This window comes from Saimiri boliviensis, chromosome 1 (assembly GCF_048565385.1).
Source record: "Saimiri boliviensis isolate mSaiBol1 chromosome 1, mSaiBol1.pri, whole genome shotgun sequence".
Taxonomy (NCBI): domain Eukaryota; kingdom Metazoa; phylum Chordata; class Mammalia; order Primates; family Cebidae; genus Saimiri; species Saimiri boliviensis.
The window spans coordinates 143142554-143161902 of NC_133449.1; the positions used below are offsets into that span (position 1 = coordinate 143142554).

General features: G+C 44.9%; 1 long non-coding RNA gene across 1 annotated transcript in view; it reads right to left on the reverse strand.

Annotated features, from left to right (window-relative positions):
• Nucleotides 1–9706: 9706 nt before the first annotated feature.
• Nucleotides 9707–19349, reverse strand: part of LOC101036484 (uncharacterized) — a 37722-nt gene continuing 28079 nt past the window's right edge. The window contains exons 3-4 of the long non-coding RNA XR_167563.3: nucleotides 10838–10975; nucleotides 9707–10433 (exon numbers count right to left, since the gene is read on the reverse strand). This is a non-coding gene — a long non-coding RNA (uncharacterized LOC101036484). The remainder of the gene's footprint in view (nucleotides 10434–10837; nucleotides 10976–19349) is intronic.

Below are 19349 nucleotides of genomic sequence, written 5' to 3' on the forward strand. Positions count from 1 at the left end.
TGCTGGGATTACAGGTGCGAACCCCTGCACCTGCCCAGGATTTTCTTTTGATTCATTTTGTTTCCTGCTATATCCCCAGCACCTAGAACAATGCCCAGAAAGAATGCAAGGTGGGTGTGGTATAGCCGAGGTAGGTTTGCCAGATTCAGCAGAGAAAATAAAGGACACCCACTTAGATTTAAATTTTAGATAAACAGTGTATCATTTTCAGTCTAAGTATGTCTGATACAATATTGAGGGCCTACTTTAAATCGATTCATTGTTAACTGAAATTCAAATGGCACTGGGCATACTAGTGTACCTGGCAGCCCCGAGCCAAGGCAGGAGATGGCACATTGTACTGAGCTGAGTGGAGGAGGGCCAGCATGGTGACCCGTGCCTGTGATCCCAGTGCTTTCAGAGACCAAAGCGGGAGGACCACTTGAGGCCAAGAGTTGGAGACCAGCCTGGGCAAAAGAGCAAGACCCCATCTCTACAAAAAAATGTAAAAAAATTAGTCAAGTGTGGTGTGCGTGCTACATCCCAGCCATTTGGGAGGCTGAGGCAGGAGGATCGCTTGAGCCCAATAGGTCAAGACTGCAGCGAGCAGAGATCACGCTGCTGTACTCCAGCCTGGACGACAGAGCAAGGCCCTTTGCCAAACAAACAAACAAGAGTGGAAGAGAAGGCTCTCGTCAATTACACAAGTCAGGGAAGCAGAGCCCAAGACAGCTGTGGAGGAGTGAGGATGGTTGGTTTTCCCAGAGCTGTGAGCAGACTACTAGGGATAACCAGACTAGTGAGCAGAATTCCCACCGGGGGCCTGTGGGTCGACGTGTTTTGTTCCAGCTTCGAATTTTAATTAGTTCTCAGCATTTAAAATCCGGCAATTTTACATTTTAAAAAATTGGCTCAAAAAAAATCTGAAGGTCTTGGCAGGGCATGGTGGTTCATGCCTGTAATCTCAGCACTTTGGGAGGCCAAGGCAGGTGAATCACTTGAGGCCAGGAGTTCGAGACCAGCCTGGCCAACATGGTGAAATCCCATCTCTACTAAAAATACGAAACTTAGCTGGGCATGGTGGCAGGCACCTGTAATCCCAGCTACTCAGGAAGCTGAGACAGGAGAATTGCTCGAACCTGGGGGGCAGAAGTTGCAATGAGTCAAGATGGCACCACTGCACTCCAGCCTAGGCAAAAAAGCAAGACTCTTGTCTAAAAAAAAAAAAAAAAAAAAAAAAAAAAAAAAAAAAAAAATCTGAATGTTTTTATTTCCAAATGATATTTGATAGGAGATGAGTAGCAGCTGTCCCTTTGGGCATGAGGGGAGGCTGGACTCTCCTGTCAGCTACACTCTCCTATAGCTGGCTTTATCTACTTTTTCCATTTGATCCATAGAACTTCTGTGCTGCTATCCTCAGAATAGGGCGATTGGGAGACTTTCTAGATATGGTCTATGAAATTGACAAAAGATGAAAAAGGAAGGCAGGCCCTCCCCCGGGTGTAAGAGCCTGTAAACCACACTAAGACTTTTACCACGGGGTATTTTGTAAACCAGGCCAGTGGCATACCCAGATGTCCTTTAGAATATGACTCTGGTGGCCTCGTGAAGGACAGACGGGAGCAGGCAGTGGCTAGAGTCAGTCCGGGACCCCCGTAGTATTCACTGGACATTTAATATGGTGAGGATGACATCGAGAACACAACGGAGAAGACAATTCAAGTAATTACTGTCTTCAGATCCTTCTCGAAGGACCTCAAACCCTCTGGAATCCACAGGATTGGATTCAACTCCTGAGCAGGTTGTAAACTTGTGAGCATCAGTGGAGAGCGTGGTAGGTTTAAGGGAGAATGACATGTAGTGATCCATATTTATTCCATCTCTCTCTGTCTGTCTATTAATTTATTTATGGTGGGGAGGGAGGAGGAAGGCAACAGATGGAATTGGAAATGGACATGACCCTGCATTTGTTCTGCTAACTCCCCTTGGTTTAAGGAAACGTGGCTGTTCCTCGGCCCTGCACGCCTGGCTGACCCAGGCCGTCCTCTGTGGGGGCTGGGGGCTGGGGGCAGATGCATTCGTAATGGAAGAGGTGAACTCACTGTTGGGGGTTGGAGGGAGTGCAGGGAGGTGTTTTCTTCTGCAGTAATAAGATTGTCAGGGCCCCTTCCTGGCCCGTGCGTTGCAGGGACCGATGCAGCCTGCCAGAATGGGAAGCTCACTCTTCTTAATTAGTCCTAATGCAGCCGAGGCTGTTTTCTTAGCCTGACCAAAGGGAATAGTAATTAATATGGTGGGAGAGACAGACGGAGAGTTCAAGGCCGGCATGTGTGCCCCGGACCCTGGGGTCACTGGGGAAGGGGAACCTGGAAGACAATAGCCCGGCTCCCGCAGGCCTGGACAAAGGCTGGCTCCAGTTCTCCAGCCTCCGCTCACTGTGGCCTTCCCATTAATGAGACATTCTGTCCTTTCACTCCTGGCAAAGGGACCCGGTTTAGTAGACCTCCCAAATCATATGTGTATGTCTACATTTGTGCGTTTGTGCGTGCGTGCGTGTGAGACGGAATCTCACTCTGTTGCCCAGGCTGGAGTGCAGTGGCACGATCTCGGCTCACTACAACCTCTGCCTCCTGGGTTCAAGCAATTCTCCTGCCTCGGCCTCCCAAGTAGCTGGGATTACAGGTGCCCGCCGTGTGTGTATGTTTTAAGGGGTAATTTTTCTTCCATTTAAATAAATTCACAAGGCCTAGGGGGAGTACCAATCTTATTGCTAGTCAGTGGCTACCGTTGCTGCTGGTAGGGCTGGATTTGTACCACCAACACGTAGGTCACAGGACTCATTCACCCTACATCTGGCATAGCATCTTGGAGCTAGGAGCTTGTAAATGAGCATGGCCTTTTGCCAGCTGGAAGAGACTGTCTGGGTGGGGGCAGTTAGCTGGTGCCCAGGTACTGCTGCCATCAGTGAGCTGGGTGGCAGGTAGGCCACCAATACACAGTGAGGACAGAAACCAGAGGCAGTGACAGCTCCACCTCCCAGTGAATCCCCACAGAGAGAGGGAAGGAGAGCCCTGGAATGATGGTGAATGGGATGCGAGCAACTGTCTCATTCATTAAGGATGACCTTACCACTGATGAGTGACAGGGAGACATAGCACCACAAATAAGTAAAAACACATTGCATTTGCAGTGCTCTTCCTTGTTTGGAGATGCTGATCTTTCCAGCCACAAAATTTAGTTCTTTTTAGATTTTGCCCTCTCCTTTCCTTTGGCTGCTGCTGCTGCTTCTCTCTCTCTCTCTTTTCTTTAATTAAATATTGCTGCCTAACTCTTTCAGGTCAGCAGCAATGTCACCAGCATCAGCCATGAATCACGGCTGAGCTGACATTTTAAAAATGGCATCGTCAGGGTAGCAAGTGCAGGCCAGACACCCAGGCACAATGGCTGGACCCCGTAAATTACACTAAAAGTCTAATCAGAATAATCAACACCCTGACATCTTTATGCATGTGGGCAGAACTCGGGGAAGGAAAAGGCGCTGACTTGGATTGCTCTGAGATTTTTGCTTACAGCAGACTCTGGCGCTTTCTGAGGATGCAGAGAGAATCTTCAAGGTGTGTCTTTGGAGTATGCAGTGACTGCTTTCCTCATGTGTACACATTGTGATTAAAAACAGGTATAATGAGTATCTGTCAATAGCATGTTGGTTTCTATGCAGCTCATGTCGTCTTCATTTTTTTTCCTACAAACCTCCCACATACACGTATTTCTTCATCAGTGCGTGTACACCTGAGTGACTCTCTCTGTCACACACACACCCTATGAATATGATTTGAAGACATTCTTGGGTGCTCTGGCTACAGAACTGCATTCAAACTCTGTGACCATCAGAATGGTTTTCATAATTCTGCCTGGTTCTTTCCTGATCCTCATTCACGTGATTTCCTGAGGCCAGACAGGGCAGCCACCCTCCAGCCCAGGCCATTTATCACCTTTCTTGCTCCATTTTTCGTTTTTGACCTTTTCTTTTTCTCGAGTCTCTCTCAAACCTCCCCCTACCCCTCCACCTCCTTTTGTCTCTCTACTTTGCAAACAAATAAACAAACCAACAAACCTTCGTAAAGCTTTGGCCTTCCTGACTCTAAGGGGTGCTCTTGGCCATATATAATGCAGAAAGAGCACCTCCTGGTGATTAATTGTCCCCACCAGGTCACAGGCACAGAGAGCCCATTTGTCACTAGTGAGCTCTGGCCATCACAACCAGGCTGGCCAGGGCTCGTGGGCAGCCCAGTGCACACCAGCTGGGGCTCGCCAGTTAGCACTCACCGAGGTGTGGCCAGCCAGGCCCAAAGGTGAATGCTGTGGGTTGGCCGGAAGGAGGAAGTGGGACACAAAAGGAAGAAAAATTGAAAAAGAAGAAGATCACAGTTGACAGATGAGAAGCAGAGCATTTCTTTTAAAGACATAGAAGTAGGCTTTGTTTTGCTTTCATTGGTTTCTCATTTATTGAGCACCTACTGTGTTCCAAGAGCGAACAAGATATGGTCCCTGCATCTGGTGCCAGAGGCTGGTGGTACTACATGTGCTTTGATAGATTTGACCCATCTGATTTTTGCAGTGATCTCAAGAGAAAGATATGGCTGATATGTGTCAGCAAATTTTTCAGATGAATAAACAGTGCCAGGATCTCTGTGATCTGCCCAGGGCCAGGTGATCGCACCTCCTCCACTAGAGCTTCTTTCGTTCTATCACGCTCGGGAGGGTCCATCAGATTGACCCATCTGCCATACCTCTGGGTCCTCCTGCAATGCCCTGACTACTGAACAGCCATCAAACTCATTAACTCCTGGATATAAACACCCAGGCTCTAGTATTTGCCTTTTCTACAAATAAGGCCTTGAACAAGTCACTTTAGTCCTTGGATCCTTAGTATTTTCATCTATAAAATGGGTTTCTTGTGCTTAGAATTATGACAGTTAAATGGGATTATAAAACTTGGCATATTGTGCCTGGCGTAGATTAAGCAATTAGTAAGTTGCTAGGTGTGTAAGGAACCTATGTACTTGTATAACCATTCTGTAAGGGCTGGGCCGTCTGGGCACCCTCAAGTTCCCCCAGCATCAGCAAGCATCCCAACTTTCAAGACTGGGTAGAGAGAAGACCAAAGAGATTGATGACTACAGAGCACTTCCCGGGAATGTACTTCCTCAGCTTCTCCCTCTCCATCCTCCTGCATCCATTCCCTCCTCAGCCTGGGCCACAGGGGTTCCTACAGCCAAGCATTTGCTCAATAAGTACTTGCTGATCATTCCTTTGGGAAGCACTGTATGAGGTGCCTGGTCCAGGCAGAGAGGGCAGGGGGCGGGGAGAGGACAGTGGCAGAAACACAACAGAAGAGAGGGTGGGAAAAGCAGGGCGCACTCCCGCTGGTGGTCTTTGGCCCAGCTGTGAGCCCGGCATAAACATCTCCTGCATTAGAAATCTCCAGATAGGGAAGTCCAGCCCAGTGAGCAATTTCAGGCAAGGGAGATTTCTATAGATTAACGAATTCTTTTTGCTTTAAAAAAAAAAAAAAAAAAAAAAAAGATGATGGTTACTTTTAGGTAGATAGTTCACACTAGTTCTTTTTTTCCCACTTATTTATCTATTTATTTTCTGAGACAGGGTCTCGCTCTGTCTCCCAGGCTCAAGTGCAGTGGCGTAGTCATGGCTCACTGCGGCCTCAACCTCCTGGGCTCAAGCATTCCTCCCATCTCAGCCTCCCAAGCAGCTGAGACTATAAGCATGCACCACCATGCTCCGCGAATTTTTCGATTTTTGTAGAGACAGGGTCTCGTGATGGTGCTCAGGCCAGTCTCAGACTTCTGGACTGAAGTGAACCTGCCACCTGGGCCTCCCAAAGTGCTGTGAACCAAAGTACCAGTATCCCAAATTGTTGAGCTGCTCTGCTTGCGAGTCCACAGGCAGGAGGTACAAGGAGAGCCATGTTCAAGCTGCTAGAAGCCCCTGGAAGAGCAAAAGCTAGAAGTGGCCTCTGTGTATTAGATACTTTCTCTTTATGAGGCTCTGAGCTGGGCACCTTGCCTGACACATTTCACTCACGTTGCGCAGTGATGCCACAGACTAAGTGTCATTACCTCTGTTTTACAAATGGGACAACTGAATCGGGAAGCATGAGTGGTGACTGAGCAGCAGCAAGCGGTTGGAAGCCTTTCTATTGGTGAGTATGCTTTTGGGGTGAAAGTAGTAAAAATCTGTTTCAAGTGGATTCAGTCATATGAAAAAGTTTTGTCTCACCAAATAACGAATGTAGCAGTAGGGTGGGCGGGCACTCAGATGGGTGGATTCAGTGGTTCATTGGTATCATCAAAAAATGTTTCCATCTCTTCCAGACAATGTTATTCTTGATGTGTTAGCGGGCCCTTTCTTCAGGTCCCCTTTGGATGGCAATATTGGCACAGAAGTTAACATCTCACAGAGACCCAATATTGTCTAGAGATACAAAGGAAGCATCAGTTTCTAGATCTCTCTCTCTCTCTCTCTCTCTCTCTCCCTCTTTTTTTTTAGATGAAGTCTCACTCTGTCTCCCAGGCTACAGTGCAGTGGTGTGATCTTAGCTCACTGCAATCTCCACCTTCCAGGTTCAGATGATTCTCCTGCTTCAGCCTCCTGAGTAGCTGGGATTATAGGCATGCACCATGGTCTACCAGGACTGGCTAATTTTTATATTTTTAGTAGACACAGGGGGTTTTGGCATGTTGGCCAGGCTGGTCTCAAACACCTGACCTCATGATCCACCTGCCTCGGCCTCCCAAAGTGCTGGGATTACAAGCATGAGCCACTGTGCCCAGCCAATTTCTAAACCTCTTAACAGCAGAATTTCCCCCCAGAAACCCCCAGCAGACCTTCTTCCTTCCATTGGGACACATGACCAGACCTAAACTCATCACTGACAAATGCATGAGATCATGGTCTGCCCAGTCTCACCAGCACCCAGCATGGTGGAATGTGGAGGACAAGACCAGGGCAAGTTGAAAACGGAAGAAGGGAAATTGGAAGTTGAGGCGACAGTTACCATTGTCAGCCACAGTCAAGACTCCAACACTCTCTGATAGGAGAAGAGGAAATCTTAGTCTTCTAGCTGTAAAACTGTGTCTATACACTACTCAGCAAAACGGATGGAATTCTGATTACTTTTTTCCTAACAGCTCTTGAATAGCAAAGGGTGGTGTTATGGGCTGAATTTTGTTCCTCCCCAGCCCCTGCAAAAAATCGTATGTTGAAGTCCTAACCCTCCGTATCTCAGAATGGAACTGTATTGGGGGCTGGAGTCTTTGCAGAGGTAATTAAGTTAAGATGGTGAGCCCCAATCCAATGTGACTGGGATTCTCACAAGAAAGAAGGGAGATGTGGGCTCAGAGGGGAGACCATTTGAAGACACAATCAGAAAACGGCCCAGGAGAGAGGCCGCAGGAAAAACCAGCCCTGCGAACACCTTGATCTCAAATGTCCAGCCTTCCAGAACTTGTAGGCTTCTTTCCCCCAGAGAAGATGAGTTTCTGTTGTTTAAGCCCAGCAGCCTGAGCTACTTTGTTATGGAAGTCCCAGAAAACTAACCCAGAGGGAATGTCTGTTTCACGTTGTCCTTCAACTGCGTCATATTCACTGGAGATTGGGAATGACAGAGATGGTAGCAGGAGTTGGGAGGATGACTGCAATTATCAAGAGGAAGGAGGGCACATGAGTATCAAAGAGGAAATGTGAATGCCTTTGGAAATTTGACTCATCGGGCAGTAAATCTAGACATAAGTCTGGGTGCCAGGAAGAGTCATGAGGCCGCTGACTTCTGGCAAGTTGAAAGGGAAAGTTGAGGCCAAGGGCCGTGGCTGACACCTGTAATCCCAGCACTTTGGGAGGTCTAGGTGGGCGGATTGCCTGAGGTCAGGAGTTCAAGACCAGCCTGGCTAACATGGTGAAACCCATCTCTACTAAAAATTCAAAAAGTAGCCGGCCATGGTGGCACATGCCTGTAATCCCAGCTACTCAAGAGGGTAAGGCTGGAGAATTGCTTGAACCCAAAAGGCAGAGGTTGCAGTTAGCTGAGATCATGCCCCTGCATTCCAGCCTGGGTGACAGAGCAAGACTCTGTCTCTGGAAAAAAAAAAAAAAAAAGTACCCCCCCAACACCAAAAAAAAAAAAAAAAAAAGAAAGGGAAAATTGCTTTAGGCAGAAAAATGACTTTGTTTTTGGAAAAGTCTCTTGACTCTTCATTAACTATGAAATCAGTAATTTATATGTTTTCTGCATGCTAGTCACTGTGCTTGGGCTGTGAAATGGATAGACAGAGCCTGGAGTGGTGACTCACACCTGTAATCCCAGCATTTGGGAGGCAGAGGTGGGCAGATCATGAGGTCAGGAGATCGAGACCATCCTGGCCAACATGGTAAAACCACGTCTCTACTAAAAATACAAAAATTAGCTGTGCATGGTGGTGCGTGCCTGTAGTCCCAGCTACTCGGAAGGCTGAGGCAGGAGAATCACTTGAACCCAGGAGGCAGAGGTTGCAGTCAGCCGAGATTGTGCCACTGCATTCCAGCCTCATGACAGAGTAAGACTCCATCTCAAAAAACAAACAAACAAACCAAAAACAGGAATAGGTATAGATAGACAGGGAGACCCCTGACTTCAGGGAATTGGTATTTACTAAGAGAGAGTAAGTTTAGCATGAGTGGTGGGAGGAGGATTAGATTCAGACATTTGATTGCCAACCTCCAAATCTCTGTTGTTGGGAAGTTTAGGATGTGCCAGAGCCATTGATTTGTGAAGACAAGTGACCCCATCGCAGGGTTGAGCAGAGGAAAGTGTCCACAGAGGTGGCCTCCCAAATAGAAAAAAAAAATTTTTTTTTTCTGAAAACATCCTGTTTTATTTCCACAAATTATCTCCTTCGGCTTCTTAAATGAGAAGAAAAGAAAAAGATGCTTGGATTTAAAGTGGAAATAGGTAGAAAGCATGAAAATCCAGAAAATAAACTACGCTGCCTGTTTGCCCCTGGAGCGTGGTAGAGGAAATGTACCTTTCTGATGGGGAAGCTCCAAGCAGGTGCCAAGTGTCATTGTATGTTGTGATTTGTCCTGGAATCTTGTAGACCTTACTGGCAAACGTCAGGAGGTTGCTCAGACGGGAGGAATCGAGGTGGGTTTCATGCAGGCTATTCTGAAGTTCTATGAAATCTAGGGCTTTATGCCCTCATTGTAGGTCAAGGCAGGGTTTTGCCTCAAGTTTTGCCCTGGGCATGTGTGCTTCTGAAGAGAAAACCAACTCCTACCCAGCAAACCCGTCCCCCACCTGGATGGAAGCCCTGGAGAGATGAAACAAGGGTGGCCCATCTATCAACAAGCCTCGGTTCTGCCACCAGTGCGGATTCTCTGTCAGTCAGAGGGGGAGGTTTATGCAGATCCTCAAATATGACAGGGTATGTAGGTTCTCCTGCCTAGAATTTGTCTTTTTTTCTGTTGATTTTTATTGGCATAAAATGTTGTACGTTTACTTTTGTACGTTTATCACTGTGGCATGGATGTTTAGATGATGACTGTAGATGACATATGTATGTATCCTAAAGACATTTATGTAATTTAGCAAAATGATTTTGCAAGTTCATTCAAAAGCATGTGCTCAGTGCATGTCTTCCTAGCATCACCAAACATTTCACAAATCACGCCTTAATGTGGGAACAAGTACACATTACTTAAACATACCAAATTTGTGAATGTACAAATAGTGTTTAAGATATCTTACACAATACATTGCCATCACTGTGTTAAAATACAAATTTCTAGAGAAAATTGATTTAAGAAAAATACCTAGTTACGGTACCCCTTGGAAGCTGCCTTTTTTCAGTATCATTTAATTTTCAAGCCAAGAGATTTGGACGGTTGTCTCATTTTGTGTGTGTTTTTTCCCCCATTCATTTGCTGAACAATCATCTTCTGAAACATCCCACTTCTGCTGTGGTATCAACTGGCATGTTACCAAAAAGATGTAAATGATTTAATTGAATTAGTTTAATTAGGTAAATTAACAGTTAAGCATATCACACACAAGCTTGTTCTGTTTATACTATGTTATGGAGATAATTTAGTGCAGAAGGAGAATGGGCATGACCAAAATTCCAATGAAAGGAGCCAGATTAGCTGGCAGAGGGGAAAAAAATACAAAGATAACAGTTGCTGGAATTAAATCTGGGTAAATAATTTATGTGCTGGATTCATTATGTAATTTGAGTTGTAGACAACCAGTTGATAGTCAATGAACGTGAAAAACATTGCCACTGAGCGGAAGTGTGAAGGCGACAGAAAGTCCTTTCCCGAAACATATTCCCAGCAAAATTCCAGCAGTCCTTAGTAATTGAGACAAATCGACACAACGCTAGCCAGTTTGGTTAATCAGAAATCTGGATTTTAAAAAAATGAGCCATAGTTTGACTACCTTCAAGTATATGCCACTAAATCAAACAAAACAGGGTTTTTCAATCTTGGCACTGTGGCCGTTGTTTGGGGTAGAGGGGGTTTCTAGGGCATTGTAGGAGACTTAGCAGCATCCCTTGAATCTGCCCAATAGATGCCAGTGGCACCTCCTTCCCTGGGTTGGTGACAACCAAATGTCTCAAGACGTTGCCAAGTGTCCCCTGGGTGGGGCTGTCAAAGTAATCCTGGTTCAGAACCACTGAAATAAAACCATTAAATATTATCTAATATGAATCTTTAGTAATTCTCCTTCAGTAAATTTTTCACAATGAGTTGTAACATTCATAGCACTTACATAGAATGTTATATAAAATTTAAAAGTATTTATCACCTCAAGTGTTTGAAGCATTTCCTAGCTGGGCACAGCAGTTCATGGCTGTAATCTTAGCACTGTAGGAAGTTGAGGCAGGCAGATGGCTTGAACCTAGGAGTTTGAGACCAGTCTGCACAGCATAGCAAAACCCTGTCCCTATAAAAAGTTAGGCCAGAGTAGTGGTGGGTGCCTTTAGTCCCAGTTACTTGGGAGACTGATGTGGGAGGATTACCTGAGCTCAGGAGGTCGAGACTGGAGTGAGCCTGATCATGCCTCTGGATTCCAGCCTGGGTGACAGCGTGAGACCCTGTCTCTAGAAAAAAAAAAAAATCTGTTAATTCCTATTCATTCATTCATTCATTCATTTGGCAAGAAGCAGGTATTAACCACTAAGCATGGCCAGGCGCAGTGGTGGCTAACGCCTATAATCCTGGCACTTTGGGAGGCCTAGGCGGGTGGATCACCTGAGGTCAGGAGTTCAAGACCAGCCTGGCCAACATGGTGAAACCCCATCTCTACTAAAAATACAAAAATTAATGGAGCATGGTGGTGTACACCTGTAATCCCAGCTACTCAGGAGGCTAAGGAAGGAAAATCTCTTGAACCCGGGAGGGGGAGGCTGCAGTGAGCCAAGATTGTGCCACTGTACTCCAGCCTGTGTGATGGCAGTGAGACTCCATCTCAAAAAAAAAAAAAAAAAAAAAACAACAACAAAAAAAAAACACGACTAAGCACATAGTATCATTTCATTGAAAGAGTATCAGCGTCCACGTGGACAAGGAGTTCCAGGCAGACTCGTGAATGAAGAAACCACATAGCCAAAGCTTGGCACAGAGGGGCGCACCTATGATTCCAGCTATGTGGGAGGCTGAGGGGGCAGGTAGGACTGATGGCTTGAGCTCAGCAGTTCAAATCCAGCCTGGGAATCATAGCAAGACCCCGTCTCAGAAAAAAAAAAATAATAACAAGGCATAAATAAATGCTGGCAAAGGTGGGAAGAGGGAACCACATTCTTAAGAGAGTGCCAGCCTTAGGTAAACAGCTTTTAGTTCTGTGTGTGGCGGCAGGGGTAACCGCCAAGGCTTCGAAGGCTGAGCTGGGACATTCACTGATCTAGTGGCTACGAGAGCAATTGGGAGGCTTTAAGCAAAGTAATGTTACATACAGTTAATGTTGACTTCAGGAAATAGTAAAGGTTTTAAAGTCACATGAGTTTAATACTGATGTTGTCACTTGCAAAGTGAGGCAAATTGCAGATTTCTGAGCCTCATGTTCTTATCCATAAATAATAGCTACCTCATTGCAAATGGTAAGTGAGACTGTGGCAGTAGAGCACTTTGTATACTATCTGCCCCATCAAAGTCACTCAATAATGATGAGTCCTTTCCTTCATTAGCGGGTCTGTCCCACTCACCATCTTGCTCGTACGAAATGCAGTGGAGAGCTTACGTTTACAAGATTTGTACTTCCCAGCATCTGGGTTGAGTTGTCAAACGTTGCTGAAGTTGTCCAAAACCTTGCCACTGGATTTTGTTTACTCTAGAGCTGAGTGTTTAAATCCCTTAAATTGGTAACGTCAGTTAGACATCCATGTTCATCTTCATGAGACTTTAGGATCTGGAATCTGGAGGTGGCTTTCTCTGCCACATCCCCAGGTTTGGAGCCAAATGTGGTCATTATTACCGCAAAAATCAGGGAGGACGTGGAAAAGTACCCATTGGAATAAATGATTTTTAAAATATATATATAAAAAAGGAATGTCAGTGTTTTGCCAAGTAAGTTTCTGGCAACAATGTCGCCAACGCCGGTATTTTTGTTCTGTTAGGAAACAGCAACAACCAAGCGAGGGGAAGGGAGACCTGTTTTACATTTGGAAATCCCAACAAAACCACATTCCCACCCCTTCTGCAAATTTATCACTAACGTACACAACGCTTTGTGTCTATAATGGAATGCAGGGCTAAGCTGTTTTCTCTGGGATTCTGACATGTCTCTTTCGCTTTCTCACACACACTCTGGAGTGATACATCTATAAATGAAGGGGACATTTCCAAGAACACATTTCATTGTCAGAAACATATACACACAATGTAGAGCAAACACAGCCTGAATGAAGATGTCCTCTTCCCCCCGCCCTCCTTCCCCGGGTACTGTCTTCTCATCCTTTCCTGTGACAATGGGACTCCCCATTCCAGGTGATCAGGCCAGGTAGTGTCTGGAAGCTCAGCCTCTAGGGTGGCTGCCCCAGAGTCACTCGAAGTACAGCAGTCCTGGTACCACCATTTACCAGCTGCAACTGATGAGGAAATCAGACTCTTCCTTAATCCCTTTCGTGCCTTGAAGCTTATTCTCAGAAGTTTAACTTGTGAATGTTGTGGCTATAATAATGTAATAATGTACAAGTTCAGATTAACCCAGAAGGGAAATGGTGACTTCCCAGTGGCCACTGTCCATCTTTTAGGATTTAGAAGGTTCTAGAAGGAATGGTCAGCTGCTGTGCTGTATAGCTGCATCCCATTACCAACTGCCTTTCCTCTCCTTGCATCCCACAGCCTTTTCTTTTTCCTTTTTAAAAACTGACTTTGAAATTATTTTAAACAATAGTAAAGTCACAAAAATTGTTGAGTGTTCGTGTATTCCTCATCCAGCTTCCTTGATGATACCATCTTAGATAACCATGGTGCAACTATCAAAATTAAGAAATTAGCTGGGCATGGTGGCACGTGCTTGTAATCCCAGGTACTCAGGAGGCTGAGGTGGGAAGATCACTTGAGCCTAGGAGTCTGAAGACAAACTGGGCCACATAGCAAGACCCTGCCTCCAAAAAAAAAAAAAAAAAGCAATTGCTTTTCTTTTTTTTTTTTTAAATATATATTTTATTGCGTTTTAGGTTTTAGGGTACATGTGAAGAACATGCAAGATAGTTGCATAGGTACACACGTGGCAGTGTGGTTTGCTGCCTTCCTCCCCATCACCTATATCTGGCATTTCTCCCCATGTTATCCCTCGCCAGCTCCCCACTCCCCACTGCCCCTCCCCTAGTTCCCCTCAACAGACTCCAGTGTGCGATGCTCCCCTCCCTGTGTCCATGTGTTCTCATTGTTCAACACCCGCCTATGAGTGAGAACATGCGGTGTTTGGTTTTCTGTTCTTATGCCAGTTTGCTGAGAATGATGGTTTCCAGGTTCATCCATGTCCCTGCAAAGGACACGAACTCATCGTTTTTTATGGCTGCATAGTATTCCATGGTGGGTATGTGCCACATTTTCTCTGTCCAGTCTATCATTGATGGGCATTTGCGTTGGTTCCAGGTGTTTGCTATTATAAACAGTGCTGCAGTGAACATTCGTGTGCACGTGTCCTTATAATAGAATGATTTATAATCTTTTGGATATATACTCAGTAATGAGATTGCTGGGTCAAATGGAATCTCTATTTCTAGGTCCTTGAGGAATTGTCACACTGTCTTCCACAATGGTTGAACTAATTTACACTCCCACCAACAGTGTAAAAGTGTTCCTATTTCTCCACATCCTCTCCAGCATCTGTTGTCTCCAGATTTTTTCATGATCGCCATTCTGACTGGTTGGGGATCGTATCTCAGTGTAGTTTTGATTTTTCTTTTCTTAATTAATGGGTACAATACTAATACCAAGGTACAGATTTTATTTGGATTTCACCACTGTTTTCACTCGCGTCCTGTTTCTTTTCCTGGATCCTATATGTAGGACAGCTCTTAGCTGGGTTTCCTTCGTCTGCCCTAATCTATGACAGCCCCTCAGTCTTCCCTTGTTTTACATACCTGGACACTTTTGGAAAGTATTGTTCCATGACTGGATGGAACGTGTCTAAAGTTTTTTTTCTCATGATTTGATTGAAGACATGCATGCGTTTTGGCAGGAACGCTAGAGGTGGCATGCCCTTCTCAGCATGTTATATGGGGGAGTGCGTGATGTCAGTGTGGATGTAACTGTTAGTCACTTTGGTCACTTGCTTAAGGTGGTGTCTGTCAGGTTTTCTTGCCGTAAAGTTACCACTTTTCCCTTTGTAACTGTTAAGTATATATTGGGAGATACTTTGAGATGGTGATAATATCCTACTTCTCAAACTTTTATCTGCTAAATCGAGCGCCCCTGGCAGCATAGGTCTTGCCTACAACATTTATGACTGTGGTATCCTCACAGGGTCTTTACCATTGTGCTCCCTAAAGTTAAGAAATTAATTTTCTTAATAAATGAGTCCAGTACTTACTTTCTGGTCCCCGTGTTCCATCTGCGTTGATTCATCCGCACTCCCACAACTTTGGGCTGACTGTCTACGTTTTTATTTTCACCTTGGAGAATTTCTCCTAATTTCCCACCCTGGTTCCTAGAAAAGATTCTGTATATATTTTCAGAAGTAGAAAAGAAGAGCAGAAACAAGGCAAGTGAAGGAATAAAAGCGCCCACAGTGATCCTAGTCTGCGCTCACCATGTGACTTTGAACAAATCACTGTCCTTTGAGCTTCTGTTTTCTCTCTCTCTCTCTTTTTTTTTTAGATGGAGTTTCACTCTTGTTGTCCAGGCTGGAGTGCAATGGCACGATCTCAGCTCACTGCAACCTCTAACTCCCGGGTTGAACTGATTCTCCTGCCTCAGCCTCCTGAGTAGCTGAGATTATAGGTGCTTGTCACCACACCCTGCTTTTTTGTATTTTTAGTGGAGACAGGGTTTCACCATGTTGGTCAGGCTGGTCACTCCTGACCTCAGGTGATCCACTCAACTTGGCCTCCCAAAGTGCTGGGATTACAGGTGTAAGCCATCACGCACGTCCCCATTTTCTTTTCTGAAAATGTCATCTCTACACCCCTGCCAGCTCTAAAATGCTGTGATCCTATGACAGGCGGCTGGGTTGTGATGGAATCTGTGGCTGGCATCACCAAACTGCCCAACAGTGAGACGAAAGAACACAGGGCAGCGACACGATAGACAGGAATTCCGGAAGGGGAGGAAATGGTCTATGAATCTTTTACAAGCATGAGTGATACTGACATTATAATACTTTCCACGCAGAGAAATATGGTGGAGAGGATGCTCAGGTTTGAGGAGGAAGCAGCTCCATTTGGGATGAAGTCTTTTATCTTTTCCTGGCCCTTGAAACAGATGAATCAGCCCTTTTCTCCCCAGATTGAAGAATCCTTAGTGTGTGTTTCCATCATCTGTTTCATTACTTTGAATCAGGCTTAATACCCATTTCAGACTCAATGGTTGCAGAATTACACTGGATGTAAATATAGTTTTTAACAGCATGGTTTAAAAGCTAGAGTTTCACTTTTTTCCTCTATCTAAAGCTCAAAAAACATGCAAGCCTCAAGACTAAAAATTTTCTTAATGTCACATAAGCTAAGTCTGTTTTTTCTAGTTTGCAGCCCAGAGCTAATTTGTCTTGATATTTTAAATACACAATTAGAAATGACTGATTATTTTGCTTATCTTGCTAGCTAATTTTAGAATATTGGGAATTATTTTAAAAACAAACAAAAATGGAGAGAAACATCTGGAACTATAAAAGGGAAATTTGGCTCCCAGGAGTGAACTGTGAATTCTGATTTGGGCTGGACACCGAGGAGTTGATCATGGGTAGTGGTCTTCTTTGTAAGTTACAGAGAGAGAAAATCCAGAGATGAGTAAAATCAAAATTTGTCCCCAACTGGGGTTATTTGAGCTGGTTCTTATGCCACTCTTTTCCCAGCTAGTCTGTTCTCACATCTGCTGGCTGATGGAGGAATGTGCTGGTTTGGGATCCAACCTGTCTGGTTTGGTTTTGTTTCGAGATGGGAACTCACTCTGTCACCCAGGCTGAAGTGCAGTGGCACAATCGCAGCTCACTGCAGCCTTGACCTCCCAGGCTCAAATTCTTCCCACCTCAGCCTCCCGAGCAGCTGGGACCACAGGTGCGTGCCGCCATGCCTGGTCGATTTTTTAAAAGATTTTGTAGAGACGGGGGTCTCCCTGTGTTTCCCATGCAGGTCTTAAACTTCTGGGCTCAAGCAATTCTCATCTTGGCCTCCCACTTACCCCTGTGGGAGTCTACCTTTTAATTACCCTTTTTAAATAGAAAACTTTTGAACTATTGCGGTAGTAAAACTGCTTTGGTAAATATAAGTTGAAGAATCAGAGGGAATGTGAGGGTGGGAGAATGAGCGGCTGGTTTGTCACACACTGAGTGAAGATTCTGTGTTACTGATCAAACTGTGAGTGGAGTGCTTTACAGACAGGGCTGTACGTCTCTCGGTGACTGCTGGACTGCGAATTCCATGCATAGTGCCCGTCACATAGTAGATGATCAATAACCCGTGATGCATAAATGTTTAAAGATAGAAATGGTCTCTGTGTGGGTCATACCCTGGATTATGGTCCCTTTCATTTACCTTTCAGGTAATGGTTGGACGTGGAAGTGATCTGAAAGGCATGATGACACTTGAAGGTCTATATGTACTACTTTGTAACAATATTTTTCATAATGTGTTTCTTGGGAGGTTAGTAGGTATTATTCAGTAAAAGAGTCCTGTGGTCAAACTGTGAACTGTGAAAGGTTAAGCAAAATATAAATTTTGTTTACTTTTGTTTCTAACTGCAGGACTTGTCAGGGCCTTTGATCATTTGCACAGGTGTGGAGATTTACCAAAGGAGGCATAAACACTTTGAATATTGAATCTTTGTTTTCTTAAAGTATGCTTCATTCTAGTGATCAAATGATCATCACTTGAGAAACATTGTTTATAATATTCAGAACATTTTACTTGGGTAAATCTTCCTAGAACATTTGGGTTCTCCAGTCTTTGACCTTGAACTCATTACATATGTGTAGAAACATTTCCAAATCCAGTGCATAATGTGAACAATGCCCCTAGGTACACAAATACTTGTTCAGTAGATGGATAGATGGATGGATGGTTTAGTGATAATAGTGGAATAATGTTAGATAAATGGCATCCTCAGCACTAAGGTCTGGGAGAGTTTTTGAGATTTCCCCAAAACCACAATGTTCTCATGTGTAACTTTTATTGCCATTATGATTGTCTCTCTCCTCTGCCCCACTCCCAGCATAGAGCTACTCATTGCCTTTTGCTAATTGCAGTAGCTTCGAAGGGCTATTTCCACGTCTGGTCTCACTGCCCTCCAATCTGTCCACACCCAGGCTGGCCATTTGGTAAATGTAAGTTGGAGAATCACAGGGAAAGTGAGGGTGGGAGAACGAGTGGAGAGTTTGTCACGAATTGAGTGAAGATTCTGTGTTAGTGATAAAACTGTGAGTTGAGTTCTTTACAGACAGGGATGTACATCTCTCAGTGACTGCTGTCCTGGGAATTCCATACATAGTGCCTGGCACATAGTAGGTGATCAATAATCCGTGATGCATAAATAAATGGTTAAAGGTAGAAATGATCTCTATGTGGGTTATACCCTGGATTATGGTCCCTTTCTTTTACCTTTCAGGTAATGGTTACATGGTCAGGGTCAGTTACATGGTCATGGTCAGTTACATGGCAGTACTTCCACAAGGTGCCTGGAGAGAGTCCCAACTCACTCTTCCAGCCATATCCTCCCTCACTCCCTTATGTACAGGTCACATTTCACCCAAACCAGCCTTCCCCCACCCCCACCTCCACCCCCCACCTCCCCCCACCCCTATTTCCGAGTGTCCTTTGAAATTTCTCACTCCTGTGCTGTTCATTGTTCTATTTCATCTCTGAATGCCTGGGGAATCCCACATCATTGATGGCAAGGGCCTCTTGAACTATTACCTATTTTTTCACTTTCATTCCAAACCATCTTCATACGAATGTCTCTAGTCCTGCCATTTTCTGAATCTCCATGGCCTTCTCTGATATCACTCATAATCGCCTAGTAATTCCTCTGTTTGCACCATTTCCACCCCCTGCCCACCCTGCACACTGTACTGTGAAGTCCTAGAAGGCAGCATTTTATACTTTTTCTCCCCAGTACTTTGTACACAGTGGGTGCTCAGCTAACAGTTGGTGAGTTGAGTGTGCCTGTTAAGATCTATAAATGTGCCGGGCGCAGTGGCTCACGCCTGTAATCCCAACACTTTGGGAGGCTGAGGCAGGCAGATCACCTGAGGTCACAAGTTCAAGACCAGCCTGACCAACATGGAGAAACCCTGTCTCTACTAAAAATGCAAAAAAAAAAAAAAAAAAAAAAAAATAGCCAGGCATGGTGGTGCATACCTGTAATCCTGCATACTCAGGAGGCTGAGGCAGGAGAATCGCTTGAACCAGGGAGGTGGAGGTTGCAGTAAGCCAAGATCGTACCATTGCACTCCAGCCCGGGCAGCAAGAGTGAAACTCTGTCTCAAAAAAAAAAAAAAAAGAAAAAGATCCATAAATGCGCCTGTATTATTGCTCTTCAGTAGAGTAGCACAGAGAGATAGACATAGATCTTGCCCTAAGAAAACATGTGGCAAATGAGAAAGCCCGATTATCTTCTGGAATTTGGAAGAATCAAATGTACTAATAGGCTGTGATGTC